The sequence below is a fragment of the Ptiloglossa arizonensis genome, chromosome 12 (assembly GCF_051014685.1).
Source record: "Ptiloglossa arizonensis isolate GNS036 chromosome 12, iyPtiAriz1_principal, whole genome shotgun sequence".
In the NCBI taxonomy this organism is placed as follows: Eukaryota; Metazoa; Arthropoda; class Insecta; order Hymenoptera; family Colletidae; genus Ptiloglossa; species Ptiloglossa arizonensis.
In genome coordinates, this window is record NC_135059.1 from 3,789,650 (window position 1) to 3,810,105 (window position 20,456).

Sequence of the window (20,456 nt, forward strand, 5' to 3'; positions counted from 1 at the left end):
GAAAGGGTAAATCTTTGTTGCGCGATTGTTAGGTTTCTGGTATATCTTCAGCAGTGTCGCTGTCGCCTGACTACCTTTTCGTGAAATAATAATTTACGACAAAGTAGCTGTCATCTGAAATTATAAATTGCAATTTTTCTATCGAATTTCTCAGTTTGTTTTTCAACGTCAGATGAAAATGAACGAAGAAACGAAGAAAGGACACGATTCGTCCAATTCGAAAAGTACGATTCTATTCTTGTCGACCACTCTCGAAAAAATTCTGCAACATTGTTATTTTTTCGAATTTCAAAATAAAACTTATGGAACATATTTTCAAATAAGAATAACAAAAGACCTCTGAGAAAGCTTGCGATAATTCGCGTTCGCACCAAGTAATTACAAATTTGTTATGCTAAGCTGTACTCGTAGGCTGTAAATTTCCATGTAAATTTTTTAATCGCCGCGTTATTATTATTATTACAACGTTTTAACCGTGCGAATTAAACGGAACAATGTATGTCGTACCGGACTAATTACAGATTTGCGTAAACACGAAGGCTGTTTTTAAATTTAACCTCAATATTGGCCGTGTACTTATTGCGATATAACTTCACTCATGGTTTTCCTTTTAATTCCTTTCAGGGTTAGATTAGATTTAATGGCAGCGTTATTTTTGCTCGATCGTTGAATCTTGCCCTACATCTTTCCTTGCTCGATTAACTTTCCGATTTGTTTACGATTTTTCTTTCCACTTACTTCCTTTTGTTACCAGTACGAATCTCTGTATAATAAAGACGTACGATTATTCGTTCCGGGTGGTATTTTTCTTGATTTACAAATGACCTTTTTTTTTTTAAAAAATCGAGCAATATATTCGTTTGCGCGCGATGACGTAACAACGCGACCTTTGAATGACGCGAAGAATGAGAATTCGTGTCACCGGAACGTAACGTTTCGTCGACATAAATTTTCCTACTGGACGTCGTTCGAAAGTTACAGGTCGCGGTTTCGTCTCTGTCCCATCTGCCAACCATAATATTTTCATTTCGAAACGAAATAATCCATCCTGGCGGTACTTCCACGCGTTCGAAACGATCCGCGTCGCAAAATCAATTGGAAACACTTTCGATTAAATATACAAAGTTTGAAAAGAGTTACGGGGCTCGGAAGTTCGAGCTGAGAAACGATATTTCACGTATACCGACTTAATACTTGCATCGCAAAGTTTGTCTAGATTTCCAAAGTAACTCGAACGCGACATCTGGGAGTCGGTTCGTGTTTTTCTTTGGCTACCCCGTGTCCCCGGCAGAACTCGAGCGAGTTCGCTCGCAGTTCGCTAAGACTTCTTTATCCGCGTCGCAATATTTGTCTTGGATTGGATTTTAATCTCCGTGATCTATGTTTATTCCTAGACCGAGTTCAACGCGTCTATCCGTGATTAATTTTACCGTGCCCCCGGGATTTACGCTCGAAACGTTCCGAAGGTTCCTCGAACTTGGTCGATCCGACGATTCTATTTGCGGAACGGACGAGACCCGCGGCCATTTTCTGGAAAAACTTTCGAAACGACGATGTTGCTTCTTCGCGAGAAAAGAATTTAGGTACTCGTTTCGGTGTTGTACGTTCGCGACGAAATCGCGACGAGAATTACGCGAACCGCGGGACTCGAAGTTAATCGAATGAACAATTAATCGAGGTTGGAGAATACGAACCGATCGCGTGTCCAGATCGTGGGAAAGACGATGGAATAAATTCCACACTGGTGAGATAAAAAGACGCGCGAAAAGGGGCGAATGCGATTCCGGGATGGAGTTCGGATCATCCGAAGGGGTTTCCACTCGGTTGTTCGCCCACGGCAGTTTATCTTTGTATTCGTAGGATGTCTGCGTGCTCGCGTTCGCGTACCTGGACGAAATTTATGCGCTTATTTGCACTCACACAAGGCTACGAAGCTACATCGACGTCCGTTTATTATTAGCTTAAGTGGACTTAGCGAATCTATGGCCAACGACAAGTGCGCCACCGAGTTGAATCGCCGATAGGGAACAGGGTTAACCGGAGCAATTAGCCGTATCCACTGTAAATAACGCGGCACCGTTGATTCGAAAACCGTTCGCAAGACGACTTTAATCGAACGACGCACCTCGAATCGAATGCCCCGACGAGAATGCATAAATTTTCCATCGTGCTTTCGAGAGAGACCGATAAAACGCGACAAGAATACGCCGTTCGGAGCGAGAGCTTTTGCAAACTTTCACCGAGCGTACATTTTTGTTTCGCGCCCTTTCTTAACAAGAATGTAGATTCTTGTTCGCGATATTCTCAGACGAGGACCTTGGACTATCACGTTCAATGGGAGATTCCTATTCGTTCGGGAGAATGAAATTATCTCGAAGGGCAAGTACAAAATGAGATTGGAATTCGTTCGATCGAACAACAAAGTAATTCGAAGAAACGTTGTTTTACTTTCCGGGATATTCGTATAAGTGTATCTGGAAATGGCTTTTCGTTACATGGGATAATTTATCGTATCGATGAACGTCTTTTCGCGACGCATTATGAAAATTACGTTGCAATTTTCAACAGTGCTTCGATAAAGCTTTCGAACGATACGAAACAATTTGGAACGTTCTCTATTGGCAATATCTGTGTGCAGATTTCTTTGAACGTCGAACGAGGATTAAACGTTGACTCGAACGATACGTTGTTCCAGTGTACAAACGTTCACCGTTGTCTCGAATCCGACGAATCCAAATTGTTCGCGGTTCGAATAAAGGGACGACGAAACAGCCAACGATAACGCAGTGGACGTAAAGAAAGAAGTGTCCCTGTGTTTGACAGCAATGATACGATATCACAGCTCGTCGAACTCGACCCTTTGCTCCGTGAGAACGTGCAGATGTTTGCGCTTTCTGGAAACGATCGCCACCAACGATTTCGGCTCGAGCAATTTACGTTATTATGCGTGGCAAATACATTCGCGGTCGGGAACGGCCGATGCTTGCGTACTTTCTAAACAAATCGAGCGAAGTGAATCGCGGCTAGAGAAAATTTCATGCACCAAATGAGATAGAATTCTGAGAAATACGTCCTAAACGAATGACAAAAAAATGGTACCGTACGATGTATTCGTTTCGCGGAGTTTGAGGACATTTCGATTGTATAATAGTTTGTCTGTGTCCTTTACTTTCTCGTATCTTGCGGTGAACGAGTGTTCAATCTTCGTGTACAATATTGCAAATTTTGCGCAATAAATACGTGGAATGGAAGACAAAAATACGGTAGAATTTGTTATTCGAAAATGCGAAACTATGTGTCCTAGTTATCGCGGAATTTTTGTTTAATAATTATTCTTGGGATTTCTCGTGATGTTCTCCAGAGAAACAAACCTTTTCTCAAGCACAACGAATCAAACGTATAATGATACGTCTGTATTGCACCAAAATTGTATGTGATACGAAATAAAGTATCGATCGATGAAAAGAAAATAAACTAATGTAAGGAAGGAAGTGATGTAATCTAAAAATATCGGTATCATGAACAGGAATTTGTTACGCAAAGTATATCGGAGCGTGTGGAATTATTAGAAGGAAGGCGGTGTCGAACAAACCGATAATAGAATATACTTATCGAATCACCGAAAAGCATAATTTCCGAACTGGAAAGAGATTCTCGAGTTGAACCCTCGTCGAGTAGAGGGTAAAAAGTTCAACGTCATGCACCCAACATAAAATACCCGAGTTACGAGGACGCACTGAACAATATTAATCATTATCCTAAATGGTCATCCATCCATGTTCTGACCATGCCCGGTACTCTTCCTATACGGGGTGACTCGGAAGTTCCGACAGCAAATTTACAAGCATGTCCTGCACGTCGAAACTAACGAGAAAGTTTTACGAAACACGTGACCCGAAACACTGTTTATTTTTTACACGCTACCAGTTTCGATTCAAAGCGGAGCTTCTAGGCTAGCGAAATATCCGAGGATTACAAATACTCGTTGCAACTTTTGTTCCGAAATCCGAATACAAATACTCGAGTATCTACATAGTTTTTCGATCAATGGATTACAGCTGCTTTCCACGTACGAATTGTTCGAAGATATATTTGCAAACTCGAAATAAGCGAAACGTTGGAGGCGAGTAACGCGACGATAATTTTCGCGTTCGAATTTTCGAATGTTCGAATCCAATGTCCTGCCCCCGTTCAAATACTCGAGACTCGAATGTCCGCGAATCCGAGCAGCGGTAATAGTCCTAGTTCAAAGCATTATCTCACAGCGAATGTTCGGAATGGCCTCCATTGGCAAGCCACACGCGTCGATACACCGTATCATTGATTGTCTCGCGTATTCGGACACTCTGCTCGATTTCTTACAACCAATGGTACGACCGCTACAACAATACGCTCATTAAGATTTAGTAATTTCTAAGCGTTCCGTTTAAGTACAGAACAGACACGGAAACACTTGGTGACATTTTTTACGATATCCTTGCAATTCGAATCCTTGCAATTCGGGATATAACGTATTCAATCTGCCATCTAATTTGCTATCTACCACCTAATACGGTACCGATGTTATCAGCTAAGGTTTATAACAGTGTATAGCAGTATCTCGTCTTTATATCGTAATATACACAAATCTTTATCTTTATACGTAATTTTTCATTTCTTCGAAACATTTCCCTAATTTTTTACATATTTTTCGTCACGATCAAAGCTGGTAATACTTGTACGATTTTACACCGTTAAACAGATACATCTCTAAACGATCACGCGAACAAAATTTCAATTGTATTCGAGTCCAATCATCGAATACAATTCTTGCTACAACTTAAAGCTATCTATATCCCGAAGAACGAAAGATACCAAGGCCACCGTATACGAGACCAACGCTCTTTAAACTTTTCTTCTTTCGCACGACTGAATTATCAATCTCCAATTCTGTACAATTTACAAATACTCCGTGCACACGAATTTGAGCATCGTCTAATCTAATTTCCAACAATAGTCACGGTGCAAGTACACGTTTCGTACTCCGATAGAAATATTTCGCTATTCCAAAGGGACGAAAAAAAAAAAAAAAAACAATATTCAACGGTTTTGAAAAAGTTTCGTCTAGCCGAAAAAGGGATTAACGCGATCCCTCGATGAATGGGATTTCGTTCGGTATTTGTAGAAACTTGGTGCGCGAAACATGGCTGTAAATTTTGTCACAGGGCTCGGGCTCACGACCTGTATACGTATACCCTCGTTCCATATTTAGCCATCCATATTGTTCAAATACACTCGAAGCGGGCGAAGCCCTCGGCGAAGCTCTCAAAAAATTTGCCCGGCGGAACGCCTCGCCCCTATTCAGCCGACCAATCGACGTTCCATTCATCGCGTCAGAAGTCACGCGCGCATGTACGTGACCGTTTCACGAGCTCGTACCTGAAATGTCGGCACGGGCCCCGATCTCTCAGCGGCCGGCGACGTGCATCATCGTCATCGCGCGTACGTCCTCTGCAGGCGGCGCGACACCGGTCCAGGATGTCGTCGTACGTGATCCAACGGTGCACGCGCGACACTGCGCGAACGGTTCGACGGTTCTGGTCGACGCGACCGATTAAACCGTCCCGTTCGTTGGCAAAGGGGCCAGGACGGACAGCTCGGGCCAGGCGACTCGGGCTAACGGAGCGCCGTTTTCATCGTTTTAGCGGCGTCCGCGCATTATCGGCCGGGACACCTGCCGGAAATACCATTAGCGGCCATTTATTTCGAACGAATACCGAATCACGACGGCCGATAATACGGTGTCGAGCGCGTTTTAGTCGGGCGGAAAGTAGCGGCGACCGGGCGGCGCGGCCTCGTTTTTCGTCGGGAGCACCGGGGAGCAACGTAGCACCGAGTGGACGCCTCGGGGAGGATTTAGTAGCTGGAAAAGGGGGTTGATCCGGGACCGTTAGGCTTTCGAACGACGCTGCGAGAGAACGAGAGGGACAAGTTGAGAGAGAGAGAGAGGGAGAGAGAAAGTGAGAACAAGCGTGTATTCGAGGGACAGAGTGTAAGAGAGGAAGAGAACGAGAGAGACGCGAGTATTAGAGTCTCGCGCGCTGACCTGTCGGTAGCCTATGTACTTTCGGTGGCGAGTGCCTCTCTGGGGTGCCAGAACTCCGTGCCGCTGCCAGTTTATCGCGCAACGAAGCAAGGATTGCGTTTCAAGTTCGCACGGAAGGAATCACGGTTTTAAGCCGGTCTTAGGAGCAGCAAGTTCGGTGGAACGTTTCCGCGAAGCTGGCGTAGGTTCGCTAACGGTCGCTTTAAAATTCTCGGATATTAGGCAACCGCGTTTAAAGGGATCGAAACGACCGTGACGTACTGAGTTCTAAAAATCCCTAAACTTGGAGCTCGGCAACGAAAAGCCGACTTACGAGGTGGTCGTGACCCTTGCATGCCTAATTTGCGCAGCAACAGGTTTAGGTGCCGGGATCCGAAAAGTCGAGCGGATAAGAGTCGGGAGAACGAGCAGGTGCCCGAGATACGTAACCGCGAGCAGGGAATCGGTCTTCTCGACTGATTTTCTCGAGACTTCGTTGCCAGCTGCCCGATTATCGTGGAATATCGGTCCACGAAGTAGCAAGTATTCCTTTAGAATTCTATAATCGTTCCGTGGGCTTTCAGAGCGTTCGAAATTAAAAATCTTCTTTGCAATTGAATCGGGTTACGAGGAACACGGTGGATGGAACGCGCGTACATCGCGATAGAAACGAAAGGATTCGGTAAATCGAAACGGAAGACGCGGCGGAGGTAAAACCGGACTCTGGTAGTTCGTCTTTAAATCGTCTCGTCGAGTTCCAATTAATACGCGTCGCCCGCTGATATTCAACATCCAGAGAGCGGACTAATTGGTTCGCGGCGGTTTAAAATCGCCAATCGTCGATGGACCACGAGGCAGAAGTGAGCCACCTCCGGTTCGTCTAATTTTCTTCTCCTCCTTGCTCGAGCGCGGATTAAAGAAATCGTCCTCTCGGGATGAAGTATTTGCCTCGCAACCCCCGGGCTGGAAGTCGGGGAATTTTTGTAGGCCGTTAAGCTGGGACCGAATTGGATCGGATAAGAGGATAAAGAAAAATTTGTGACCGCGGTTAACGAAGGAGAGGGGGACCGAACGAACGGAATCACCGCAAAGCGATGCGTAGTCTCCTCGATATCGAAATTCCAAGCGGAAGGCGTCGCGTACGAGTTTTCTTCGCGCCAACGAGACAGAAATTGGCCAAACTTTCCCGTGTCCCGAAGCGGAAGTCGGTAGTACGGGAATTGCGCGCGATTTCTAAACGAATTTCGCGGTTCGCGGAATTGACGTTTCTCGTGTCCACGGAGTGCCGTTAACGCGACGCGGTCGTGTGTAATCGTTCGTGTATCGTTGCGGATTAATTTCGATATTTGTCGATACCTATCTGCTCGGAAAGACATTTTCAAAAGCGAAATACGGGACAACTCGTCACGAATTAGCTTTATCCGGCGAGAATTTGCAATCGTTTCAATCGCGAGGTCGCTGCGCCTTCGAATCCCGATGAAAATTGAGCCGGTCGCGTGGACGAAACTCTATTCTCCAATTTCGCAAAATAATGTGTTTGCGCGCGATTATAATTCGTAATTCATCGAGACGATTATTAAATTCGAAAGTATTCGGGCCTTTGCGAATTAAAAGTTCGCCGACTCTTGCCCCCGAAGACTTGCACCGAAGTTGCATCCGATCGAAGATTTATTCCAAGAGATCGAGAGCCTGTATCCGCGCTCGAACGACCAATCGGTGTCGAAAAACAAACAGGACGATTTTTTTCCAATTCGGAGCACAGGAGGCGTAACGACACCTTACGTAACGCGTTACAACGGCAAATGTTGTAGTATTTCTGGCACGCGTAGCCGCGTAGGACAAAGGTGACCCTGTTAACGACCTTTCTTAATCCAACGATCTTACGCTCCGTCGAGCGAGGGTTATCACGCTCGATGAACCAATGAATTTTAATAATCGCGTGTCGAGAGAGCGAACAAAGGGCCGCGGGATCCCGCGATCCCGTCGGGATCGAACGTTTCTCTTATTCCGCCGACAACGCGACCGTAGAGTCTCGAGGTTGCGGAATTTGAAAGGGAAACGAGACGAAGAGAAAACTCGAAAGAATTTCCCCTAGACGAGAGAGAGATAGAAAGATAGCGAGAGAAAGAGAACGTGTTCTGTTCGACGACGGGGGCAATCTCGACCGGTGAAAGAAAAAGGAGACGAGACGATGTTTCGCGTTAACGATCCTCCCGAAGCCCTGGACGCTCGAGAAAGCGAGGAACGAACGCGAAACGCGCCAACGGAACGTTCGTTTTAATAAGAGAAAATGGAAGAAGCCTGCCGAAATTACCACACAGCGTATTGTGTTATTTCCAAGTCTCGTTGCACGCTCGTGCACTAGCGACCCGATGAAACGCAAATAGAACATCTTCGCTCTCCAACGAAGGAAACGCTCGGTGGAAGAGCCGTTCACTCGTTAGACGTCGCGACGAACTTCCTTTGGTCGCGATCGGGCCATTTGCATCGCATTCGGAAGCAACCGAGACAACCGCGGGAAGATGTTTCGTTGTTGGAAACGCTACGAGAGGCAAAATCGAAACTTTTCTCGTCCGAGATTTTAACACGGTGAACAACGACCGGATTTAATCGTCGCTTCGGAGACGAGTCGGCCCGTCCGGTTAGGAGACAAGCGGTGTATCGCTCCCGGAGGCAACGAGCCTCGACTTCGTCAAACGAAACGGTCCCCTTCGAACTTTCGTCCGACCGACAAACGCAAATAGCAATTACGTCGCGGCGTATTGTCGTTCCGAAAACTCGTCGACGATCGGTGAAAAGCCGCAACGCCGCCCGAACGACCACGTTGTTTCCTTAATGGGAAAACTCTGGGCTGGATTGACGCGATGATTGTTGTTCGAACAGCGCGAGAGACCGTTCGCCTGCCTCTCGTTTGAAATCCCAGTCGTACGTGGCCTTACAGGAACCGCTGGGTATTTGCGTTACTTCCGACGGCTCGTGCAACGATGTTGGTCGTGACGGTACCGCGGTGTTAAACGACGACGACGACTCGGTGTTGGAGGTTAATCGGGGACGAGTTACTACGAGTTTCAGTGGACTCGAGATACACCAAATTCGTCGACACATGGGAATTCTCGGACCGTCAAAGCACGTTTCTCTACCGGCACGGGTCAACTTTGGTGTTCGCGAGAGACATCGTTGCGGTGGCCGCGGTGGAAGCTCTCCTACGCGTTCACTCGTCTTTTTAAAATTAAAAAGCTTCTGCTTCACCGTCTACCAGGGATTGTTGCGTCGTTTGCAAAAAAGCGTTACGAACATCGAGTAGCTATCGACCATCGATCGAGTACCCACGGTGTTGGTGTTGGGTTACGGTTACGGACCATCGAGTTCGACGCGTGGAAATTCTTGCAAGTAATTCATCAGAAGTCGACACTCCGTTTTCCCATTATCCGAGCTTTCCAACGATACTTTCTCGCTATCGTGCTCGGTAGGTTTCCTTCTTAGTCGTTCATCGAAGCACAGACTTCGTCTGGTGCGGTCTGGCCGTGACCAACGTAAGAGAATATTTCTTAAAATTCGAATCGTTCGCTGCTCACGAAACACTGGTATTCGCGATATTCGTAAAGCGTGTTAATCGACATCGAGTAGCTGGTTGTGGAGTTTCGCGAGGTACACGAAATCGTGGATAAAGTCGCCTCGAACGATTCTCTGCGTGTTACCGCAGGTAAGTACCGCACGTAAAGCGCGACGCGTGTTCAGACTACCGATTGCTAATGTACGTGTCACCGATTGGAAGTCTCGCGACTCGCGTGGATCTCTGGTAACGACGTTTCGAGTTCACTGTTACTTTTAACGACACATACTCGTAAGATTACATTTGGCCAATTTGTGCTATCGAAAAGGAATTAATTTGTTACTCGAGTGTTGTCGTTGTCGATAGTGTTTTGTATTTAGTATTCTACAAAATTGTATCACATCGTACCGAATTTTGATATTTCGTACGTTCTTAAGGGATATTGTCGTCAAACGGTAAGTATCTATAGGTCTGTCGTAGAGTAGAATCGTTTGAACCGAACGTAGACGAAACTCTGATCGGATCGAGTCGGTGTTTCAAAAGTATCTCGTAAGTACATTGAGAAATTCGAAGTTTCGGGTACTGGACTTTGGGAATTTCCGACTTTAAAGCGTCTTCGTATTTTGTGCGTTATTCCTGAGCGGAAGGTGATGTACCAAACCAAAAACGAGTAAGTCAAATGAACGTTGCACGTTACTTAAAATTTGAATACAGAAAGCGTAACTACTCCGCGTTCTCCAATGACCGTTTCCTTATTGGCTCCTTATTAGTCGATGAACATATAATAATTTAGATCTTTAAATTATAATTTCTCAAAAATCCATAAGGAAGAAATTATTGAATAATTAACTTTAGAGTGGCATCCTCAAGATCGAAAATACTACCAAAAGAAATAGAGCAATGTTATATTTTCGTACCATTGATGATCGAATAACACGCGAAATACTAAAACATCGAAGAATTGGAAAAGTTCAACGTTCGGTTACGTCGAACGCAACGTGTTCTGAAAAGAGCTTCGAGCTTCCGAAACTTTAAATATTTCGAAGAAAATTCTCGAACAGACACGAAACCGAGATTTCGGCTAGACGTACACCACTAGCCACTCGGCTTTCATCCGAGAAGTTTAAGAGAACAAGATCGTCATTTGAACGACCACTTTTGCAGAAAGAAAACGATATTAACCATAGAGTATACGCGCGAAGATCTAGTCGATCTGTGGTCGATTACGTTGCTCGATACGCGTTGACTACTTTGACGAGACACTGAATAGTTCGACAGTGTGTCCTGTCGCGTAAAAAAAATTCTTAAGTATTCTGATTCAATTTTGCACAGATTTCTTACCGGCCCAATTTCGTTAAAAGATTCTAATACTTTCATCGAACCAGCGTGTGACACTATAAATGGTGATCAATGGGGTCAATAAAAATTAAATACGCTAATTACGCACGAAAGATAAGAGAAAGATTATTTATCGCGATTAAGGAAAGACAATTTCCAGTGTCTAGTCTCATCTTACGTTACGAGCACGTCCACTTAAAAGTTCGAATGCAAAGACAGCTATAAATAAAATCCTGGATCCTTTATCTCCAACTATTCTTACCGCGAAAGTTTAGGAGCTTCTACGTTTTCACAAAAGGAAGAGAAGAAAAACGGTCGGATCGCTATTTCCGTTTGTCGGCCATTGTACCTCAGCGTGGTTCAACGTTGTTGATCGTACAAAGTAATCGGTGCTTCCTCCTACGTAACCGTTGAACCTCGGGACGACGTCGTTGCGGTGGTCGTCGTTCCAAAAGCTTTACAGATCATCGACGACCGGGCAAGCGGGAAAAAGAGAGGGCACGGATCGAGGTCGGGTTAACGTCGCTCGCAAGAAGCGGTAATTGCTCGATTCTCGTGACACGAACGATCTCGAAAAGAGCCGAGAAGTCACGTAGATCGGGACCGCCTGTTTCCAAGATTTATCTCCGCCGAAACATCGGGACGCTGAGCCGACACAGGCTTTTTAATAAATAAACCTACGCGTGCACGGGAGACGCCCCTTTCGGACCGATGGCGCTCGGAAAAAAATTCAATTTCCCAGCTGGGACGTAGAAATCGGTCGGTGGACGAAGAGTGCTGGGAATTCGGTGGCTCGTGGAATTTAGATTCCGTGACGAGAAACCGCTCAAAGACACGTCGAGGAACGAATTTTCTACGACGCGATTTCAACGATCGTTGCGACCGCGTGAGAAACGATTCGATGTTGTATATTTTTCCTCATCGAACGAAGAACTCCGGTGATGCGTATCATGGCCCTAAGCTCGCCAAGAGAATCGAGGTTGGAATTTATTCGTGCACAAGACGGATATAATTAATACAAATACACTTGTCGAGAGATCGACGAAGAGAATCTTCCTCGTGGAGCATAATTACGTTCAATCGGGGTCCAATACCGGTATTTCTCCATCTTGAAAACTAATTGCAAAGACTCATCGAGTGAATTTGATACTTAACACGATTATACGTAATTACATCGTCGAAAGTCGGTCAATGATAGGCGTAATTAAAAACTGCGATGTATTCGAGAACTGTCGAGTACTCTGCGCGAGAACGACAAACAGTGCCGATGTACGATACATGGTAGACTCTTTCGATGAAAGTGACGTTGTTAACTCGACAATGTCGTCTTATTAGCGTAAATACACGTACGGTTGACCACGACCATAGATTCGAACGCCCAAATTATTCGAACACGTTCCGCGAAACGTTCAGCGACTTTCGAGAGCAACGTCCGCCCTTTGCGGGACAATCGCGAACGAATTTCAATTCGTCGTTTGAACGAAGTTCAATTCGTCGTTCGAACGAATTTCAATTCGTCGTTCGAACGAATTTCAATTCATCGTTGAATCCCTGTGTAGATCGGATCTTTCGCGAACAGGGAGAAGGATCGAAAGCCACGAACGACGAGACGATCGATGGCGAAAAATTAATCTTCGACTTTCCGTTCGTCTCTTGCTTATCGACGAAGTCGTGGGAACGTAGCTCATTTTCCTCCCTCAGCCCCCTATCTGAAAAATACGAGTCGATTCGCGAGAACAGCGTAGCTCTTTCGAAAACGAAGAGGCTTCCTCCCTCGTTTCCTCGAGTGAAATTTTCCCCGATACGCGGTAAAGTCTCTGTTTAGGAAAGAGTACCAATGAAAACGTTCCTCGCCTCGAGAGCATCGAGACACCTTTCCCCGATGGGGCCCCGTAGGTTCCCCAGGACGCGAAATCCGAGCACGAAGGATTCAATCTGTCCACGGGGTTCGAGCACGGAGGATCGACTTTTCCACGAGCGGGGAGGGGGTCGAGGGAGGGTTGTGTAGTAGGAGACCGAGTAGGGGAAGCACAGGCCGCGAGTTACGGGACGAAATTTCGACGCGTGAAATTGAAACCCTGACACGGTCTCACCTCGAAGCGACGAATCAGCCCCTGTCGCTCACCCCGAAAACCCGTTTTATTCCCCGTGACGTCGATGGCCGTCGAAGAACGCGTAGGAGAGCGAATAACCTCGTCCGGGAACATCGAGAATTATCAGAATCGAGGAGAACCACGTCTCGAAGGGGTGATCTCGGATCGGTGACATCGTCTAGAGTTTTCTTCGATTCACCGTTGAGAAGGAACGGTCGTCGGGACGATCGTAAAGATTCCGACGTTTGTTCCCGAGAGTTTCCAATTTGTTTCCATCATCGGGGTTCCACGATTACGCGCTGCTCGATTCGACTGTCCATCTCGTGGAACCTTCTTCTCGAAGCACGGTGCAAAGTGGAGAACGAAACGAGCACCATCACCACCATCTCCGCGACTCTTTTCGGAGAGGGTTCGTTAACCTCCTAGCGAGGTATCTCTCGCGGTATCCTCGATAGTTACCGACGGAGAGAACTGTATCGAAAGCGCACTGTATCGGGCCTGATCGGTGTCTGCGCGTCGAGTACCTTGATCGTCGACCGTGCAAATTTCTCCGAAACCTCGTCAGAGTACACCCATCGTCGATCCAAGGTTTGGAGTTTTCCTTTCGCGTGGAGATTCGAGGATTCGAGAACCAAGGAGAAAATACCGAGGGACCAACGTTCGACGTCCAGCACGACGTGTATCGTTCGCGGGATGTTCGAGCGTCGACGAAAGGTCGCGATCCTCGGGATCCAGAGGCAAACGGGATAATCCGAGGAGCAAATATCGAGGAGGAGCGGTGTTTGTTCCACGGTTGTCGAAACCACGAGTAACGAGAAGCCGGATCGAAAGGAAGATCCCTTCCGTTCACGTGCTCCGAAGTGTTCTCCACGAGGGGGTGGGTGGTTCGCGATTCACCCGCGATCGCCGAACGGGAACGCGAGGAACAGGAGGAGATCGGTAAGAGGGATCGACGCGGAGTTTCTGGGCACTCGCGATTCAAGAGGCAACGATCACGGCCACTGTCCGGGACCGTGCAACAAGTTACACCACCATAACAAGCGTACCGACAGGCCTGCCGTTCACTCGCGTCGATCGTCGGAGACGTTTTATCGCCGATCGTGAACGCGGCGCGTAGCCGTCGGATCGAACGCGTCGGTCGTTCGCAATCTTCGATCGAGACCGCGCACGACCGCGTTGGAAAGTTTGTCGACGGATGCAAAAGAGAGACGTATCACGGACGAACCGGTGTGCTTGTGTGCTCGTTGCGCGAGTCGCGCGCGTATCCAGCTCCGTATCCCCGTGCGAGTCGCGGCGAGGTTGGCGCGATCGCGATAGATCGCGAGACGTCGTCGACGTAAACACGACTATCGATGTATACGTGTACGTGGTATCCGGTTCGAAGATAGACGCCGGACGGAAACCGCGCGATCTTGGAACGACCCGGTGGTCCGGAGTACCGTGCCAGTACTGGTACTGTGGAGTTTGTTATCGAGTAGCGGCGAGAGGGAACAGCGGGCAGGGTGGTGGCAGCTCCGCTTGGCTGACAAGTAGACAGACCCGGTATCGCGCATGCGTCGGATCTCGGTTCGCCTCGCGACCACCTTACCCCTACCTACAACCCCCTGAACCGGAGTACTCGGCCGCCATACACGGCCGCGCCGATGCCACCCACAACGACCATCCGCGAGCAAAACTCTCGATACGTTCTTCGACGACGGTGTCCTCCTCATCGTCCCGCGTGCAGACAATTCGAGATAAGTGACCGGGAGAATCGGACGGGGTGGCTTCTCGACCACCTCGAACGGAATGTTTATTTACAGCGCGAAACCCGTGCCGTGAAACGACCGATACCTGCCCGAAACGCGTCCTTATGAAATTTACAGAATTCGATTAAGGATCTCGGTGTACCTATTTTGGTATCGTAACTGAACTATTTTCGACGACGAACGTTTATTTTTGTAATTTTATGTTATCTTTTTCCTTATTTGAAGTATACTACTCTTTATCCAAGAACGACCGAATTACGATCGTGAAGGTTTGCATCGCAAAACCGTGTTTGTTACTTTTGAACGTTGACGCTGGATGTTCGAGTACTCGTTCGTGTACATTTAGAAAGCGGTCGTTCGAAACGAGTGACCGCGGACAGTCGATTTGGAAGAGGATAATTCGAGGAGTCTCGTTCGTAAGGAACGCTTCCGCCACTCGAGGCGAAATAAAAGGTTATCGAAAGAGCTGAACAGAGACCGAGGGGGATGGAATGCGTCGGAAGAACGGAACGAGAACACTTTCATTGTAACGGGCGAAACAATTGGAGGATCGTGTTCCCGGAGAATTTAGGGGGACAAGTGTCCGGGATGAAAGCAATATTGTGTATTTAATGCGGAGATATCGTTATTGAGCGCCCGAGTCGGAGAACGTTAAGGGACAAAGGAGAAGTAATATTCTGCCGCGCTCGGCGCTTTAGATTTTGAGACGCTCGAGCGAAATAAGTTCACCGTTATTGATGCACCGTGGCGCTCCTTTACGCGGTATAATTATTTACGATACGTTACGCGTATTTTGTACAACTTGCAGGAATTCACCGGTAGCAACACGGAGACAATAGAATTGTACACCTGTGTACTTGTTACGCCTTCTTTTCCGCTTAGTTTTGGCCAATCTTTACAATTCTACGAAAAAGATCTCTTTTTAAATAATTTTCCGCGAGCCTTGCACAGAACGTATCTTCTTTGTCGACAAGAGCAAAGGTCGGTCGAAGATCGACGTACCTTACTCGAATTTGTTTCTCGACGAGCTACGAATGTTATTCTGCATGAAAAAAAGAAAATAGCGACCATTTTGAATAAGTTCCCTTTCTTTGTATTATCGAAAGGAACGAAGATATAGACTCGCCCTGCATAATATAATTCCCGGTAGAAACGGTGAAAAACGAATCGAAACCGAGTAATGTAATCTCGGAAGGGAATAGACAATGCGAAGTCTCGTCGTCGGAATTTTTTACTACCACCTGGAAATCGTAACGATACGAAGAACGATAAAATATCGCGAGTTGGTTCGCGAACGATCCGAATTATCTCGACTCCGCGGGCACGTTCGGCGAAACGGAAAAAGAAAAACATTGGGTTCTCGAAGAATTACAAGCATCGAATCAACTCCGTCACTGGAAACCATGCCCGTTCGATACCGTGTAGCGCACGAATTCTCGATTCTTCCGGGCTTTTTCATCTTTCTTGTCGGGGCGTTCCGGGATTTGATTGAAACTCGCTTTGCCAGCCACGTTGATACGTTCGCGAGGACGTACTAGCCCGCCATCGATGCGAGCACGCAGATTCTAAGGACGAAAGCAAAGTTTCTCGTGTCCGATATCGAGTCGGGTCTCGTTCGGGGAAATTCCTCGAATCAGTATCGAGGTCGATACGTTCGCGACGATTCGTGGCTCGTGTGCCTCGAAAATGTAATTTCTTTCTCTCGAGAAACGAGAGAGCAACGAGCGGGAAACCGTTAACGAGCTCCGGCCGAGAAATCGACGCGCGAAAACGTCTCGCGAGAATCCGTATTTGCGAATTTCTCGGCTCGCGCGCGTAATTACACCGCTGACCGACTTACGCGTCCCGGGAGTACGTATCCGTAATCGGAAAGTTTTCGTCGAGCTGTTCGCGAGGCGTTCGACGCGAATAAATTTCGTCGATTACGATCACCGGTGCCGTTTTAAAACGTTCCGTGCCCCTCGAAATCGGATTTCCGGCCCCGGCGGGACGCGGCCCTGGCTGAATATCGTTTCGGTTAACCGAAAGTTCATTATCCAGATTTTCCATTATCGGATCTCGATTATGACGAAATCTGTCAGCGGCGCATGACGAACGGACGTTGTGTAAAATCCTCCACGTATTAACGCGAACGGAACGCGTTCGCGCGCTCGTATATTAACGCGAAATCGAAATTTCCGTGCCGATCGTTGCAGATCGACGGCGACATAATCGCGAAACGTTCCCCGCCCGTCTTTTCGATCGACGTTCTTTTACGACGAGAAACAACGATCACTCCTCGTTTCGTTCGCTCGCGTGAATTTCACGAGGAAACGCAGACCAGCCGGATACGCCTCGATCGAAGAGTGGAAGGTAAAGGAGGTTCTCAGCTGAGCAAATATTAGTCTGTTTTTCACCGTTGAACTCTACAGTGGACTGTAATCGGTTTATTAATAATTGTACCGCTCGAGTTCTTATCGACTATTCTCTCGATCGCTATTCGACTTCTCGACTATTCTCTCCATTGCTATTCGACTTCTTCTCGACTATTCTCTCGATTGCTATTCGATTTCTTCTCGACTATTCTCTCGATCGCTATACGACTTCTTCTCGACTGTTCTCTCGATCGCTACTCGACTTCTTCTCGACTATTCTCTCGATCGCTATTCGATTTCTTCTCGAGTATACTCTCGATTGCTATTCGACTTCTCGACTATTCTCTCCATTGCTATTCGACTTCTTCTCGACTGTTCTCTCGATTGCTATTCGACTTCTTCTCGACTATTCTCTCGATTGCTATTCGATTTCTTCTCGACTGTTCTCTCGATCGCTACTCGACTTCTTCTCGACTATTCTCTCGATCGCTATTCGATTTCTTCTCGAGTATACTCTCGATTGCTATTCGACTTCTCGACTATTCTCTCCATTGCTATTCGATTTCTTCTCGACTATTCTCTCCATTGCTATTCGACTTCTTCTCGACTGTTCTCTCGATTGCTATTCGACTTCTTCTCGACTATTCTCTCGATTGCTATTCGACTTCTTCTTGACACACTCTCGACCGATGATCGATTAACGATCGACTGACGATCCACGCGACGATCAGACGACTCCTCCTCGTTGCCAAATTCCATTGTTCCCCACGGAAGAGGAAAACGCGAATTATACGTAATTGTTCTTGTTCTTATGATAGTGTTTCCGTAGAGGTGTTTGGGGTGTGTGCGTGCATCAGGACACGCGTCGGAACAGGTGTAAACTAGATTTTAAACTTTTCAAAAGTTCGACGACACGTAAAACTTCTTTGTTCCCCAAATTCCTACAGGCAAGTGGCAACGAAGCAAAGTATGTCGTTAAATGAAAAAAAACACCCTTCGTCGGGTTACTAAAGAATCTCTACGTTCTAACGTGCCACGAGCCATCGAACGTTCCAGAAACAAGACGAAAACGTTTTTCGAATTCTTGTTTTCGTTTTCGGGAATAGTAATGCGAATTTACGACGTAACTTGATGATTTTAATCGCTCCTTATTCGTTAGAAATATCCGATCCTGACTAACGTGCTAACAGTAACATTGACTAACATTACACGAGTCATCAAACGTTCCAAAAACAAGACAAAAACGTTTTTCGAATTCTTGCTTTCATCTTCCGTAATCGTAATGCGAATTCACGTCGTAAATTGATGATTTTAATCGCTCCTTATTTATCGTAGTGATCCGATCCAGAACAGGGCTGTTTTTTTATCGCCGCGTTCCGAATCATCTCTCGATTGTTCATTCACGAGAATCATCGAGACCCTTGTTCTATTTTCGATGTGTCCCTAGACAGTGTACAACGATAGCGAGCTTTATTACATCGGTAACGACGTAAAGCCCCCAGGCGCCTTTTAATTATGCAGTAGGCAGCCCGGCGATCGTGCGCGGATAGTGTTCGTGGAGCGAAGTTGTCGATAAAAAAGAAAAAAAAAAAAAGAAAAAAAAAACAACGCCATCTTGGAAAAATAGTAAACGAGTGTCCGAGGAAGGAAATCCGCGAGTTCGTCGCCACGTACCCGCGGGTCGCGTAAAACCCTCGATGCGTGGTAGTTATTTTTAACTCGTTGTACTCGATCCCCGAGCACGGTGCTTCGTCGAAACGAGCGTCTCTTTAAACATTTTTTGTAAACAGAAAACGCATCGAGAACACAACAGGAAAGTTAAGAACGAATCTCCATTAACTTTACGGCCACTGAACCTTCAAACCCCTCTAACGCTGTCAATTTTACGTATTTCTTTTTAATACTCCAGGGACACATCTTCAAGACCCGGTACTGTAGGGAGACAGGAAGATCAGTCGTGGAAAGAATTGCGAAACGTATCGGTCCGGACGTGTCGGTCTTACCAAGGCCTACATTCGAGCAAACGATACTCGACACTGTCCACGTTTTACTTACCCATGGTACTACTACTCTTAACTCGGTACCGATCTTTCTTTCTCTGGAATACTTTCGCGTGTGTCGCGTAGATACGTATAACTCGCCGATTCGAGAGATCAACGCTAGACTTACCAACCTTAGGGAAACGTAATGCGGATTCACGACGTAAATAGATGATTTTAATCGCTCCTTATTCGTTGGGGGGATCCTGAACAGGGCTGTTATTACCGATATGATAAAACTCGCTATCGCAGTACACTGTGTAAGAATACATCGAAAATAGCACAAGGGTCTCGATGACTCTCGTGAATGAACAATTGAAAGATGATTCGAAACGTGGGGAACAAAAACAACCCTGTTCAGGATCCCCTTCAAACGCCTGCTTTTATAAAAAAATTTACTTCAAATTCCGTAACACGTTCTCCGAAGACATTTTCCATTCCATACGTGTTGTCAATCTTATAAATTTCTTTTCTCCTCGCATTTGGTTTACCAGAAACAACCAAGTATACTCGAATGTACCTGAATCTGTCGGTAGTATCAGCGTTAACACAGTATTCACGCGACAGCGATGATTTTTTATTCATCATCCGTACGAGTGAGATAAGAGCTGTACGTAATGTACATAATGTTGCATTGCGCGCTGTACATCGTACAAAATGGTATATCGAACAACGAGCGCGCAAAGGAAATAAAATTCGAGAATCGATTTGATTCTTTATCCTCCGGATCGGAATGCTCCCCTTAACTCGAATCGATACGGAAACGGAGCAACGAAAAGGCAAAGAAACCTCTTCGAGGGGTTCTAGGGGTAGCCGCGCGAAACAACGCGGAAAGTTAAAAAGCTAACGATCGTTCCGCTATAACTATCGCTATACGACGAACGCGACTGTTTGATACGATTACCGTGAAAACTTGGCTGCATCGAGCAGCGTGGAGTGCGGACAAAGAGGGGTAAAACTAGGTAGATGGTTCAATGGGCTGGAAGCAGGGGGTGTAAACGGCAAGAGGCACGAATCCTCCAACTTCTTACCTCCCTTGGTGTTCACCCTCTATCGTCGTTCTATCGATACCCCGTCGCGCTGTTGCGTCGTACGATCACCTTTCATCGAACGGGCAACAAAACCGTCGAGGAAACCGTTCACAGCAGCGGTCTCCCGGCTGTATTTAACGTACATGCTCGTACACTTAACGCAAAGAAAAATGCACGAGACGCGAATTTTCCAGTCGTTGCGCCACCGGAGAGTTATCACCGTTAAAATGGCACCA

General features: G+C 46.6%; 1 protein-coding gene across 1 annotated transcript in view; it reads right to left on the reverse strand.

The window, feature by feature from the left end:
• Nucleotides 1-14,467, reverse strand: part of 5-ht1 (serotonin receptor) — a 222,138-nt gene extending 207,671 nt beyond the window's left edge. The window contains exons 1-2 of the mRNA XM_076324292.1: nucleotides 14,274-14,467; nucleotides 5,419-5,713 (exon numbers count right to left, since the gene is read on the reverse strand). The gene's annotated coding sequence lies outside the window, so the exon portion shown is untranslated. The remainder of the gene's footprint in view (nucleotides 1-5,418; nucleotides 5,714-14,273) is intronic.
• Between the last annotated feature and the right edge of the window lie 5,989 nt (nucleotides 14,468-20,456).